The sequence below is a fragment of the Pinus tabuliformis genome, chromosome Q (genome assembly GCF_031772625.1).
Source record: "Pinus tabuliformis cultivar Carrire ecotype Pingquan chromosome Q, CPIR1, whole genome shotgun sequence".
In the NCBI taxonomy this organism is placed as follows: domain Eukaryota; kingdom Viridiplantae; phylum Streptophyta; class Pinopsida; order Pinales; family Pinaceae; genus Pinus; species Pinus tabuliformis.
Genome location: NC_142296.1, coordinates 807,973,415 through 807,987,829, shown reverse-complemented (window position 1 = coordinate 807,987,829; position 14,415 = coordinate 807,973,415). Strand labels below are relative to the sequence as shown.

The window sequence follows — 14,415 nt, the reverse complement described above, 5'->3', positions numbered from 1 at the left end:
GAATCTCGGCAACCGATATCTCGGCTCTTGTTACGATGAAGAACGTAGCGAAATGCGATACTTAGTGTGAATTGCAGAATCCCATGAATCATCGAGTTTTTGAATGCAATTTGCGCCCGAGGCCTCGGTCGAGGGCATGTCTGTCTGGGCGTCGCATCCCATTCAAATGCGCTCCCTGCAATATGCTAGGGAGCAGCGGAGCTGGTCGTCCATGCCCCATGCGGTGTGGTCGGCTGAAATACCTCAAGCGATGTTTTGTGGTGTGCGTCGGCGAGCGGTGATCTTGTCCCCTTGGATGGGCAGTCGGTGTTAGCCGATGCGGGCTTTGTGTGGCATCGCTCGAACTTGCTTTGCTCTCTGTTGGAGAGGCAAATCCCCTCTACGGATAGAGGCGATCCCTACTAGCCCAGAATGGGTCTAGCAACAATCAGTCAATGCTACTATGCAAGTTCCTAGTTGCGATTAAAAGGTAGGAAAAGAACACCTACTTGGATTCCAATGTTGTTTTTTGATGAAGAGATGCCACCTTCGCTCCTTCGCTCTGGCCGGTCACGATCCTCCGCGATCTCCGTGAATGGATACCTGCACACACGAAGAGAAGACAAACACAAGCGTGAAATCTAATAAAAGCAACTATACATCAGTCAAAAAGGATGTAATTCACACTAATCATTGCATAGACAAATGAGAATGGAACAATAATAGTAGTCATCTATTATTAATCAAAATAGAGAATAGTACAACCAAGTGTTCTGACGTCGATATCCTTCTCAGTAGGGGCCAGTCAGCAAGTCTCTCAAGCATTCACCTTTGGAAATGATTCTCCCAAGACAAGAAACTCTCTCTCTCACACAAGCAACTTAACACAACCTTCCCTAAGCTATCAATCACTTCCACACTTATCACACCAACTACCTATAGTAGCAGCAATCTGAGCACTATAAGCTCCACACAATCCAAGCTATTCCAAACTATATCCAACTAGCTGCTCATGGTAATGGTAGAGGTTTATATAGGAGGAGTCTCCTTGAATGGTGGAAGGATGAGCTTATCTCCAAGGGAAGTAGTTGCAAAGGGTCGAACAGACATGCCATAGAAGGGAGGCGACATTCACAAGACTAACAACCAAGCCTGTAGTTATCTGGAAGGCTGGCTATTGGAACAAATTCGCCCAAACTAGATCAGCGCGGGTGCATAACTGATCTGGCACGCTGACATCGCAAGGCAATAACGGTCAAGCTGTGGTCAGCGTGGGTTGATACAAACGTAGGTAGCACTGGTCATGAAATTCGATCAGCGCGGAAAAGCCGTGTGCTTCCACGCTGGCAGCGCACGTGGTTTGTTATGGAGCGCCAGTCAGCGCGGGTATTTTAGAAACAGACGCGCTGATGAGGAAAACTTTGGAAAAAAGTGGGTTTTTGGCTAGTTCAGAAGGCATGGACTTGATTATTATGAATTCTTGGCACAGTAGGGTGACTGATAGGGAGACAGTGACAAATTACTGTGTAACAAATGCCCCCTAAAGCATGAAGACCGAGAGAGTGGGAGGGGTGAAATGCTTTACAAAACTCGCCGAACTGGAACACCACCAGGAAGGACCGAATATCTCTGATAATCAAGTACATGCAGTCTAGGCATGGGCGCAGCCATCCGAAAGACATGCGAAAGGTCTATGGAATGGACGCAGCCACCCAGCTAAAGAGACCATAGTAATGATAAGGTATGGTCGCAGCCATCCATGAAGACTCAGGTATGGGCACAGCCATCCATCAATGAGTCATGTAACGATCATCCACAAAATCGCAACCTGGACCATAAAAGACAGAGATCCAGGGTCTTGCGCTCCGTCCCGACCCGAACAAAGTACAAGTCCAAGCATGTGAATACATGCGCTGAAATCGAACATGCATGGACATCGTTTGATTACCAGCCAATGATGAAAACTGTTAACAGATGCGAGAGGTACCACCAATAATGTCAATGGTCCTCAAGATACTATAGGTACAATCCGCGGCGTGTGAATCAATGAGCTGGTGTCGAACACCCGCAGAATCATTCGATCGGAAGCCAATGATGAAAACCTCTCATCGAACACGAAGAACCTGCCATTGAGGCATGCAGGCTCTAAGGCACCTGAAGGGAGTCTCTAGGTCGCCTTCCTGGATAATGAGTTGAAGTCGACAGGAGGTGACCTTGATCGAAGGTGGGCCATGATGCTTCCCACATCATCGACACGAGACAGAGGTAAAATGATTTGTGTGAGATAGCAGATGAGGTTGCACTGGTGCAGAGGTCAACTTCTCTTGAACATATCGGCGGCACGACAGTGGATGTGGCAGTATTTGACATCAAATGAGCAGAGGGTATGATGACGAGGCAATGAGAAAATGAGAGGTCAAATAGGATAACCCATACCCACGGAGGTCAATTGTGAAACAGAATGAGGAATTCCCACCCGACACGAATGCAGACCAGTGCCATGTTCAAGAGCGACATACTGCCGACACGACAATTATTACAGTTCCATTTTCCCCACCATTTCTGGCAGGTACCCCGGTTATTTTTGGATGACAAGCTTGACGGGGATAGCATATGCTTGGAGAATGTCATTTCGACAATGCCCGATGTCATCAAGTGTTTAACGAGCCTGACAAAGGAAAAACTCGGCGTCTTTTCTTGTTTAGAGAGCCTGAAAAGACAACAGAAAAGGAGACTCCAGGGGGGTCCTTTTTCGTAGAGTTGTGTCTCCCGAGCCCGAAAAAGTATAAAACAATGCTCGAAAGAACCGCCCGACCATTACGATCGAGGAGTACTTTTCGTAAATAGTGCCTTCGACCTGAAAAAGTAAAAAAGCGGTCGGAAACACGTCGTTTTAGAGCCAATAACGAGTGCGAAACGACAAGCACCCGGCAATCTTTTTAAGTTCAAAGGTCGAAAAAGAGCTTAAAACGACCACCTCTCGTTCCTTTTAATGAGCTGAAAGGAGGCTCGGCCATCTTTTCTTGATTCATGTCGGAAAAGAGCTCAAAGACGACATTTTTTGGGACCAAGTGCACGAAGAACTGTTATGACCACGCCGGTTACCTGAACCTGCACAAGAACACCACCCGCATAAATCCGTTCGATATGTGTAAAAAACATATTAAAACATGCATACAGGCATAATTCAGTGACACTAGTGCTAAATCCATGGTAAAAAGGTGACAAAAACCCATATAGATAAGAAAATATAGTCAATTATGAATTTTTTACTATAAATAGGGGGGTAAAAGTCATTTTTTACCATTGTTACCATTTTGGGTCGTGAAGAACGTTGAGGAGCTGCAAGGTTGACGGAGCGATTTCTAGCCCGTGCAGACACCATTCATCCGGCAGCTTCTTCCAGGTAGGTTCTCCTCTCCCTGCCTTGCATTTTGATTCCTTTTGGTAGCAATTTAACGGTGGAATTTGGCCATTTGGGCAAATTCTTTGAGCGTTGGTGCGCTCTCGGTCAGCGCGGATTTCCCGCTCGGGACCGCGCTGATCGATTTAAAATTACACGTACCACCTTTTGGGTTAGCGCGGAAAACACGTGTGCTTCCGCGCTGACCCAATGAAAAAACACAGGGGCGCCATTTTCAGCGCGACTGTTTTAAAAACAGTCGCGCTGGCGCGGAAAAATTTGATTTTTAATAAAATGAACATATAAATTTCCACAAACAGCATTCTAATGTTTCTTCATGGCTTTGCAGGGAAAAATGGCTTTTGTGTGGCAAGAGAGAGCCCATGATGATGAGGATATAGCCGCATATGCACTTCTCGAATGCCGGAATGCAATGCGGGCATGCGGTTTCTTAAAATTCTTCCTGACTCCGCGCTTGAGGGCGCAACCTGACTTGCTGGAGTTCCTTATCAGAGCTTGGAACCCAGTAGATGGGAAATTCACCATCCGCGGCCAAGATATCGAGTTTGATGCTTCGGATATCTACTTTTTGACTGGTTTGTCGCGCCGGGGTCAGATGCCCATCCTAGAGGGGCAGCAACCCAGCGATGAGACTCTGGACCAGCTGATGGCTAGATTATGCCCAGGAGCTGCAAAGACACAGAGCGGGAAAGTTGGTATCCCAACGGTGTGAGACATGCCTCTCCGCACTATACTCTTCCTAGTGACACGGGCAGCGGGTTCATTGGCCAACCATGAGGCCTCGAAGAACCAACTGTTGTTAGCTCTGGAGTGCCTACAACCCACTATCTTCAACTGGGTGACTGCTGTGACTACCAGCATGAAGAGGCAACTAATCAACTGCCGTCGTGGAGAGACGAAGCAGTTCGCGTATGGGTCGCTTCTTCTGCCGCTCATGCTGGAGCGGGTGCCGGCTCTACAGCTACAGACCATGGCTGTGGATCCACCTAGAGGTCCTCGGGAGACGAGGGCCACTCGATGGGCCCGCGTCATGCCGCGTGGAGGTGGTGGTCGCCCAGTGGCTTGGGGGGTGTATTTCAGAGAGTGGCTGGAGCGACAGGTCATCTTCGTCGAGGATTGGCCGTACGCGGGCATGGACTTCCGCAATGACCCTGACATGCCACTGCCCGCAGGAGAGCATTGGGATGATGGAGGTATGTCACTTGATCTCATTTTAATATTTTTTGATGTTTTTGGTTTTTCATGTACATGTCTTGACAGATGTCACTGTGTGCAGATGTGGGACCCGCGAGACCTATTGGCCTAGCCCCGTCAGCACGGAGGGAGGGACAAGGAGCTGGAGCCCTGGCCTTAGTTCCTCCAGGAGTTGACACTACAGAGACTATAGCTCGCAACCTTGAGGGGTTGCTGGAGGGTGTACCGGACTACCAGGGGGTCGAGGAGGTCCCTATAGAGCACCAGATCCACACGGTGGGGGTGGCATCCAGGATGCACCGCCTTTTGAGGCAGGTGGCGCGAGCGGCTGTATGCTACAGAGAGCATAACCCAGCACAGTAGTCGCCTAGGTTTACTTCCACTGATGTTTTGAGAGACATATGTCTCGGATGTATTGAGGACAGTGACTCTATTTGTGACACATACATTTATTTTTGAGCGCCTCAGTGCGCCACACGAAATATATATATACATACCGATTTTTGGATGGATCTTGTTACATATGATGATGTTTTTGTTTATGTTATGCCAATGTTCAGTACAAATTTAATCTTATGTATGAATTGCACAACACATGACCCATGTATTTTAATTTTTGAATGCAAGCTTAAAAACACACATGACACGCATGCAAACTATGCTTGGAAAAATGTCTTTATTTACATATGCTTTACTCTATGGTCTTATTATGCTTTCTACGTTTTCTTGTATGATGTTTATCTGTTCCGCAAATGCCTATCTAACACACGATTTGCCAATGCATCAGTCAATGCGTTTAATCGTCTCAGAATATGTTGATATGTGATATAGCCAAAATTCCTTTCTAACAATCTGACACGTAGGTACAACCTTAGGATGCGTTGGTCTCTGACGGAATATCGCCCGTTGAGTTGATGGACGACAAGCTGGGAGTCCAGGTTCACCATCATTGCACGAATGCCGAGATCAACTGCTTCGGCTAGTAACTCAATTACGGCACTGTATTCGGCGACATTATTAGTGGTGCGACCGAGGCAGACTCCTTGGAGGTCCAGCAATTCACCGTGAGGATCATAGATTTCCCATGCCGCAGAGGACAAATTGCAAGTACTACGGCAGGCGCCATCAGCGAAACCAACATAAGGTGCACTAGACATCTGCACAAGAAGGAGAAAACACAATAAGAGGCAAACACGCCTTCACACCAAAGCAAAACGTGAAATCATGCACACAAAACACACTAAACACGCGTATGTACAAGCTGAGTGCACGAAATCATGCATAGTATTTCTTCAAATAAAGCCCGTTGCGGGGCTTGTCAAGAGGATTTCCTTCGTAATCAATCAACTCATATGCGCCCTTCTGTAAAACTCTTTTCACTATATAGGGACCTAGCCACATGGATTCGAGCTTCCCTGCCCCCAGCTTATCTTTAGCTTGATCATAGAGCAGTACTAAATCTCCCTCAATGAAGGAACGAGGCTGTATATTCTGATCGAATTGAGCCTTGACTCTCTTCTTTTGCGCTTCGATACCAGAGAAGCTAAACGATGGGTCTTGTCTAACCGTTCTAGGTACAGAAGCCGTTCCTCCACCGGAGTGGTGTTGGAAGCAACTCGACAGCTAATTTCAACGAAGGAATTTCACACTCAACGGGAAGGGTGGCCTCCAGTCCATAAACCAACTGAAACGGAGTGAAACCGGTGGCGTCCTTCACAGAATTCTGGTAGGCCCACAAGGTAGGGAACAGCATCAGATGCCAATTAGACTTGTGTGTATTGACGGTACATTGAAGCATAGTGATCAAAACTTTGTTCACGGCTTCGACTTGACCGTTGGATTGTGGATAGTACGGTGTCGAACTATCTTGACGCAAGCCTAGTTGGGTCGTTAGTTCCGTCATCATGTGATTACGGAAATGTTTTCCGTGATCTGTGACGATAGCCTGAGGGACTCCGAAATGAGTAATGACATGATTAAATAAAAACTGCGCCGCTGTGTAACCATCTTCGTTCAATGTAGGCATCGCTTCGGCCCACTTGGTGAAATAATCCACGGCAACGATGATATACCCATGCCCCCCGGCCGAACGAGGGTTACAGGACGTATAATCGATGCCCCATTTGGCAAATGGACCTACGGTAACAACAGGGTGCAGTGGTGCAGGAGGTGCACGCATTTTCCGGTGGTATACCTGGCATTCATGACATGCACGAACAGCAAGAATGCAATCTTTAAAGATAGACGGCCAGAAGTAACCAGCACGGAGAATTTTCTGGGCGGTAGCATATCCGGACATGTGGCCGCCACAAGCACTAGAGTGGCAGTCATTCAACACCCGCTCAGCTTCCTCGAGAGTCAGACATCGGCGGAGAACTGAATCAACGCCGAGGCGGTACAGGGTATCGCCCAAAATGCGATAGGGTTGAGATTGGTGACGAATTCGCCGTCGAGCATCTTTCGACACATTAGGACGGAAGGAAGACGTCTGCAAATATACTATAATGTCCCCGTACCACGGGTCGAGGGTACTGATAAGAAACAATGTTTCATCTGGGATATGCTCCTCCGAACGAGATGGTGCAGAATGAGATGGCAAGGAACAGAGCAGTTCAGCAAAGACCAGAGATTTCTTCGACTTGGCCGCAGTAAACTCCAAGTCGAACTCTTGGAGGATCACAATCCACTTCGAGTATTTGCCCCCCAGCAGTTGACGCGACAAGATGTAGGTCATGGGGTTGCAGTCAGAGATCACGGTCGTTGTGCGCAACAGGATATAATGCCGGAATCGTTGAACGGCGCAGACAGCAGCCAATGCCAACTTCTCGACATATGCATAGCGAGTTTCCGTATCCAGAAGGTTGCGACTAAGATAGTAGATAACGTGCTCGGTGCCGGCATCATCATCCTGCACTAGAACCATGCCGATGGTGGTGTCAGCGGCAGCTAGATAGAGAGTGTAATCACGGTGATAGTTCGGAGGTCTTAAGAGTGGAGCTGAGACAAGAAGGTCTTTAAGGCGCTCGAAAGACTCCTGGGCGATAGCATCCCAATGAAAGGGTGTGTCTCGCTTTAATAACCGTGTGAAACCTTTAGCCACCTTGGAATAATTCGGAATGAATCGTCTGAGAAAATTAGCTTTGCCCTGCAAGCTCTGCAATTGCTGCAAAGAGGCAGGGGGAGGAAGATTCAAGATGGCCTCGACCTTGAGGGGATCCAAACGGATGCCTTCTCGGGAGACGATGAACCCGAGCAGTCGGCCAGATTCTACGCAGAAGACACACTTATGCGGATTGAGTCGAATACGGTAGTGTCGACAGCGGAGAAAGATTTCGCGTAGATGAGATGGATGGTCCCGACGTTTAGCTGAATGAGCCGGAAGGTCATCCAGATAAGGCTGCACGATGTGTCGAATATCATGAAAAGCATACGACATCGCACGCTGGAAAGTGGCACCGGCATTTTTGAGACCGAAAGGGAGCTTCTTATAGGCGAAGGTACCCCAAGGACAAATGAAAGCTATCTTAAGCTGGTCTGCAGGGGTTATGTTGATCTGGTTATAGCCAGAGAAGCCGTCCATGAATGAATAAATCTCACTTCCTGCACAGTCATCAATAAGCTGATCAATGAAAGGCGTGGGAAAGTTATCTTTTGGACAGGCACGATTGATATCGCGATAATCAACGCAGACCCGGATAGTACCCTGCTTTTTATTCACAGGGACTATATTGGACACCCACTCCGTGAGGGGGATGGCATAGATGAAACCAGCTCTAAGAAGCTTTTCGACTTCGGCCTTGATGGCTGCAGCCTTTCGAGGGTGCACTGGGCGTAAGCGCTGACGAACAGGCTTAGCATCTGGATAAGTAGGTATTTCGTGCACCACGATACTAGGGTCAATGCCGGGCATTTCCTCGTAGGACCATGCAAAGACATCGCGGAATTCGCGAAATAAGGCAGTATAGAGATGAACTTCCTCAGGAGTGCACGTGACTCCAATGAAAATATTCTCGACAATCCCTGGTTTGACAGAGATGTCGATAGGCTGGGTTTGCGTGATGTTGCCCATATTGCCCTCTGAAGACACTTGATATAGCTGAACAGGTGTTTGGAGGGGCGGGGATGGGACACATGAAGCAAACCGCTCGAGACATGTGACCATTTCCGAAGGTGGAGGGAGAAACGAAGAGCGATGGTGGTGATCTGACCAAGGGAGCTCTTCGAGAGACATAGTCTCTATGATGGCCTCGTCGGAGGGAAATGTTTCCTTCAATGGATCCGAAGTGGCCTCATCACCCAACCAAGGGAAATGATCATATGAATCGGGAACACTGCTTAGAAAAGCAGGTTCAGGAGGGGGAGCCGATGCAGCGACAATCTCGATGTAGTTGAGCTCGGCAGGACTCAACGACATCATATCACCCCAAGAGTCTTCCTGATTCAAGGGAGGAAGAACCCATGGATCAGAGCGTACTGAAATCATGTTAACAGGGGCGAGATTCGGAGGTGGGAGAGGAAAGACTCCCATTAAGGAGGGATCTTTGAACAGTCCGGCACCCACACTCACTAATGAATTGGAGGTATGTTCCATGAATGGCACATTACCTTCAGAAGAAGAAGCAAAAAAGGACAGCTGGTCCACCGTGACGATCTTCCCTTGATGAGGGAAACGAACGACGCGGAACAAGGAGGAAGCCACGGCTTGCATGGCGTAAGTCCAGCTTCGTCCAAGGAGGAGGTTGTAAGTGAGGTTAGCGTCAACAACTTCGACCTCCACCTCTACGGTCTTCCCTTCTAAAGAGATAGGCAATCGTTGGAGGATACCATATGGACGAGATTCTCTTCCATCGAAGGCTTCCAGGGTCGTAGGAGACTGACTCAAAGCAGGAGAACCAATGGCCTTCCAGCATGCAACAGACATGATGCAGGTTGAGGCACCCTCATTAATAACTGTACGATGGATTGTTTTGCCATTGATGATGACCTGTATAAGGAAAGCCACTTGGTGAGGCATTCTCTGAGTGAAACCCTCGAGATCAAAAGAAATTAAATCCGAATCTGTCGGGTCGATGCCACCAATAGCTTATAGCAAGGACTTCCTCTAGGAGGGGCAACTCTGGAGGACTTCTAACGCGGACATAGCAGATGGAGCCTGAGCTAATTCCTCGACAATGCTATAGTGCTGGGCGGCACGAACTTTAGGGTTATAAGATGACTTCCTGAGTACACCTTTGGGAGGGGGTCGGGGGATCGTCTCAGTGCTGGGCCGTTCGATGTGAAGGGGACCAGAACTGGACGGAGGAGCACTGGAGGGAATCTCTGGCTCTTTCCCGGCTTGAGATGGATAATCTTTCGCTCGAGTTGTCACATGGATGGGAATCGTTCCAGCCATGAACACTTGAGAACCGAACGAGGAAGAGGATTGAGACGGATCTGCCACCATTTGAGTCTGCTGGGAAGGGAAAGGCTCTTTAAGCACAGCAGGAGGCCCAGGAGCACCTTTCAAAAGTCGACTAACTTCGGACCACCTCGGGCAATCCTTGGTATAGTGATCCTCATCACAAATGAGACAAGGATACTTAGGCTTTCGCTTAGCTCCTTCCTCGGAGGGAGGCTTAGGGGAATCCTGCTTGGGCTGTCCAGATTTATCCTTAGCTTTCCCTTTCTTTTTCCCTTTTGAGGATTTATCCGCCGCGGTGGACTGGACGGCATTTACCTCAGAGGTACTCCCAGAAATTGATTGGCCCTGAGAAGCATTTTCGTTAGAAGCGTTCTATTTTTTCTTCCCAGAGTTCGCGGCCGATTTCTTTGATGACGAATTCACGGAGCAAATGACTCCATCGACAGAGGGTTTCGGCGGAGCCTTGTACTGTCCAGGCCTCGGGGCATCTGGCAGATACTCATATAAAGTACCCGACTGAGAATACACTAAATCGAGGTACTGAGCTCGCGCGATTGCTTGCTCTTCAGTTACACACGCTCCCATTGCGATGTCTTTTGCAATCTTAGGGACAAAGGAAGTCGTGAACCAATCGGTCAGGAGTTGATCAGGAATCCAAAATTTGATCAGGCGACGATGCCTTCTCCATTCATGTATATGATTAGAGATGTGCGTATCCGTATCCTGTTTGAGAGACGTGAGGAGATGTGTCCCAGTCTCATACCGAATGGGTAACTGAAAATGAGTCAAGAAGGCCATAGCCAACAAGTTGAAATCTTGAAACATGCCGCGATTCAATTCGATGTACCACTTAGCAGCTGAACCAGTGAGAGTTCTCTGAAAGAGGCAGAGCCGGATAGAGTCATCAAGCCATGATTTCGATGAACACCAAAGATGATAGGTCATTACATGGGCCTGAGGATCTTCACTAGCTTTGCCATCAAACTTTGGACAATCACCTGGTATTTTGGTTGGAACTGGTGGCCAATATGGATTATGCAAAATAGGATCATTTGTTAACTTGGACACATCAGGAAGTTCCAACGTCGCTAAGAATGGTAACTGAGGGTTAAAGGACATTTGTGGCTGTGGATTCGAGGCAGTATTAGGGTTCCAACCAGGTGGTGGTTTCCCCCATGGGCTCTGTCCAGATGGACCCGGCCCAAAAGGACCCGGTGCATAGGGACCTTGCCCATAAGAGTTCTGTCCATACGGATTCTGGCCATATGCGGACAGTTGTCCCTGTTTCTGCCCCCCAGCTCCCCACGTATTAGCAACTTGCCCTACAGGTGCAGCATACTGATAATTTTGGTAAGGAGTGACCTGTGGTTGTTGATAATTTTGATAAGGAGCAAATTGAGTTTTCCCCTGGGGTTGCTGGTAGCCATATGTTTGCTGGGCCCCATACTGAGCCTGATAAGGAGGTTGCATCTGGTAAGAAGGTTGAGGCTGAGGCCCACCTTGCATTTGATAACTCATTTGAGTTTGAGGCCCAGCATAATGTCCTTGAACCGGTTGGGCTTGGATCATCTGGCCCGAAGGTTGACTTGGTTGGGCTTGGGATGGACCTGCCTGCCCAGTAGGACGGACTTGCTGGGTGCCAGGTTGTCCGTGAACCACCAAGGGTTGTCCTTGCGGAACAGATGACTGAGCCGGCTGGATGGCTGGTTGACCCTGAGGTTGGCCAGCTTGTCCAGATGGATGACTAGGGCGGACAGCGGGTTGGCCTTGCTGCATAGAAGGCTGGCCCGTCTGCCCCCCAGGGTGCACAGGCTGAGCAGAGGGTTGGCCTTGCTGTATAGCAGGCTGCCCCCCTGGGTGCACGGGCTGAGCAGTGGGTTGGCCTTGCTGTATAGCAGGCTGCCCCCCTTGCCCAGAAGGATGCATGGATTGGGCAGTGGTTTGACCCTGCTGAACATAGGGTTGCCCTCCTTGCCCAGAAAGATGACCAGACTGGGCAGTAGGTTGGCCCTGCTGTAAGTAGGGTTGCCCCCCCTGCCCAAGAGGATACCCCTGCTAGACTGCTGGTTGACCTTGTGGAGTGTAAACTTGCCCAGTTTGTCCAGATGGGTACCCTTGCTGGAAACCAGGTTGGCCTTGTTGGATGTAAGGCTGCCCTGGTTGCCCAGATGGGTAACCTTGCTGGGTACCAGGTTGCCCTGGGTAACCAGAAGGTTGACTCTGATAGGAAAATGACGGACCACCAACGGCCGAGGGTTGTCCCGAGTAGGGTTGTCCCTGTGGGCCCCCAGATTGTCCTGGGTAAGGCGGGCCATAAAGTGGTTGCCCTTGAGGGGTTTGCACATAAGGCAGCTGGCCTTGATTTGGCGGTCCTTGAGGCTGCCCAGGGAAGACCTGGCGTCCACTAATGATACGAGTAACGGGGTCATAAGTAACGTCGAAAGGTGTACAGACTTCGACGTAAGGTTGACGAGGCAGGGCTTGAACGAGCTCGAGATACTCACCGTTAGCATCATAATAAAAGAGTGGACCTTGGTAATCGGGGTCCGTAATGGGCTGCCCATGGGCATCATACGGCCCTGCTCCTGGAACACCACCAGAAGAGGGTTGAGCACTTTGTGCAGGATCGACGACTCCGGATGAAACCTGTGGCTGGCCCTGACTGTGAGAAGGACCAGCACTGACGTTTACAGACGAAGACGCTGACACGGCACTAACGACCGGAGTCGAGTGCGCTATACAAACGGTTGGATTGGTAGGAACTGAGGTAACGGGCGTATTACGAACTGAGGAAATAGGCGTATTAAGAGGTCGTGAAATGAAGGGCCCCGTGGTGGCAATAAGACTAGGATCCCATATAGTCGTAGAAGTAGTTCTAGCAGCTATCCTATCCCTCACCGACTAATAACGTGGAGGGAGCGGAGAAGTAGCTGGGATCAGAGTTTCAATGTCTGACACCACGGGTGTCTCACCTGTGCTGGGAGATGTCTCATCCATGTGGGAAGTGGACATCGGAGACGACATACCGCGAGGAGTACGAGGGGTATGGTCGCTGTCAGGCTCCCAGATAGGATTCCAATCTTCTATGTAATCTTCGTCGCCTGGGGCACGTACGTTGATAGGCTGGATACTCGGGACAACAGGAAGAGTACCGCTTACAACTGGTGTCTCAGGAGCAACAGAAGATGGAGAACCTTGATCACTCGGACCGGGAGTTGACGGGTCAGCCAGGATGACAAGACCCTTCACGAAACCTAAGGAAAACTAACGATAAAGACCCTACTCAAGCTAACGCACACAAGATCTAACCAGATGATGTTATCGTGGCCGAATAAATTTTAAGACACAGGAACCAAACTTGACCTTTTCATGTTTCAAGAGTCGAGAAAAGGACGAAAAGATGACTCCAGTCTCCTTCGAATGTTTAATGAGCACGAAGTGACAAGACGCTCACAGGCACCTTTTCTTTTAGGGAGTCCGAAAAGGATCAAAAGTGACTGCTCTGGAGACTCTAGGTAAAGGGTTTACCAAGTGACCCGTAAAACTGCTTATACACCTCAGCAATCGTATGAGAGCCAAGGACTTTCCGTACTGCAGTCAATCTTCCCGAATGCTGTGTTCGGTGCGTTACGGTTCACAAGGCGGCAGACTCGGCTTCCTATGGATCAAGGATAAAAGCCTAGTGGGGTCTCCCTATATACGCGACGGTACGTGGGAGCACAGTCTGTGTTAGACCACTATCGAGTCACAGAAGGAGGAATCACCCAACCGTAATGTGAAACAACAGTGACTATGTTTAAAGACGCCAGAACACGTCTCTAACCTAGACCTCTAGATGTTTGCGTTAAGTTCCAATGCGTTTTTAGGTTTATTCAGTTCATTTTATGGTTGATCTTGAAATTAAGTTTCGATTTCAGGCCCTATCGTGTGATCTCTCACAATTACCTAGATGCAAGCTATATGCCAAAGAATACCATTTCGTTCGATGAATTCTAACTATGAGAGGGTTAAGAGCTTTCAATCAAACAAAACGAGCTCAAACAATCTAATGCAGCTAATGACAAAGAAATGAGACTTTTCTTTTGAGAATGCAAATTAACAAAATGCTCTTCCTTTGATTAACTATTGAATGCAAAAGATTTTAGTTCGATTTTCTTTTCAATGACATAATGCACTTACAATGAATTTTGAGAGACAATAACACTGAGTAAAGAACACAAAAAATCACTCAATGGAACACACAACAAGCGTGAAAAGAGCTGGTTGAACCCAAGCAATTGTAATCTATGTCTGGGTGGTGAGGAGTGACCGAAACAACCGAAAGACTGGTTCGAGGACAACCACCTAAACAACCGAGCAAAGAAAGCAAAAAGGAAGGTTTCGCGTAATAGCAAAGGCAAGCAGCAACGAACTTTTG

General features: G+C 48.6%; 1 non-coding gene across 1 annotated transcript; it reads left to right on the top strand.

Moving 5' to 3' along the window:
• Positions 1–154, top strand: LOC149222101 (5.8S ribosomal RNA). The gene has a single exon (XR_016249729.1). It is a non-coding gene; the product is annotated as a 5.8S ribosomal RNA (ribosomal RNA).
• Positions 155–14,415: the final 14,261 nt, after the last annotated feature.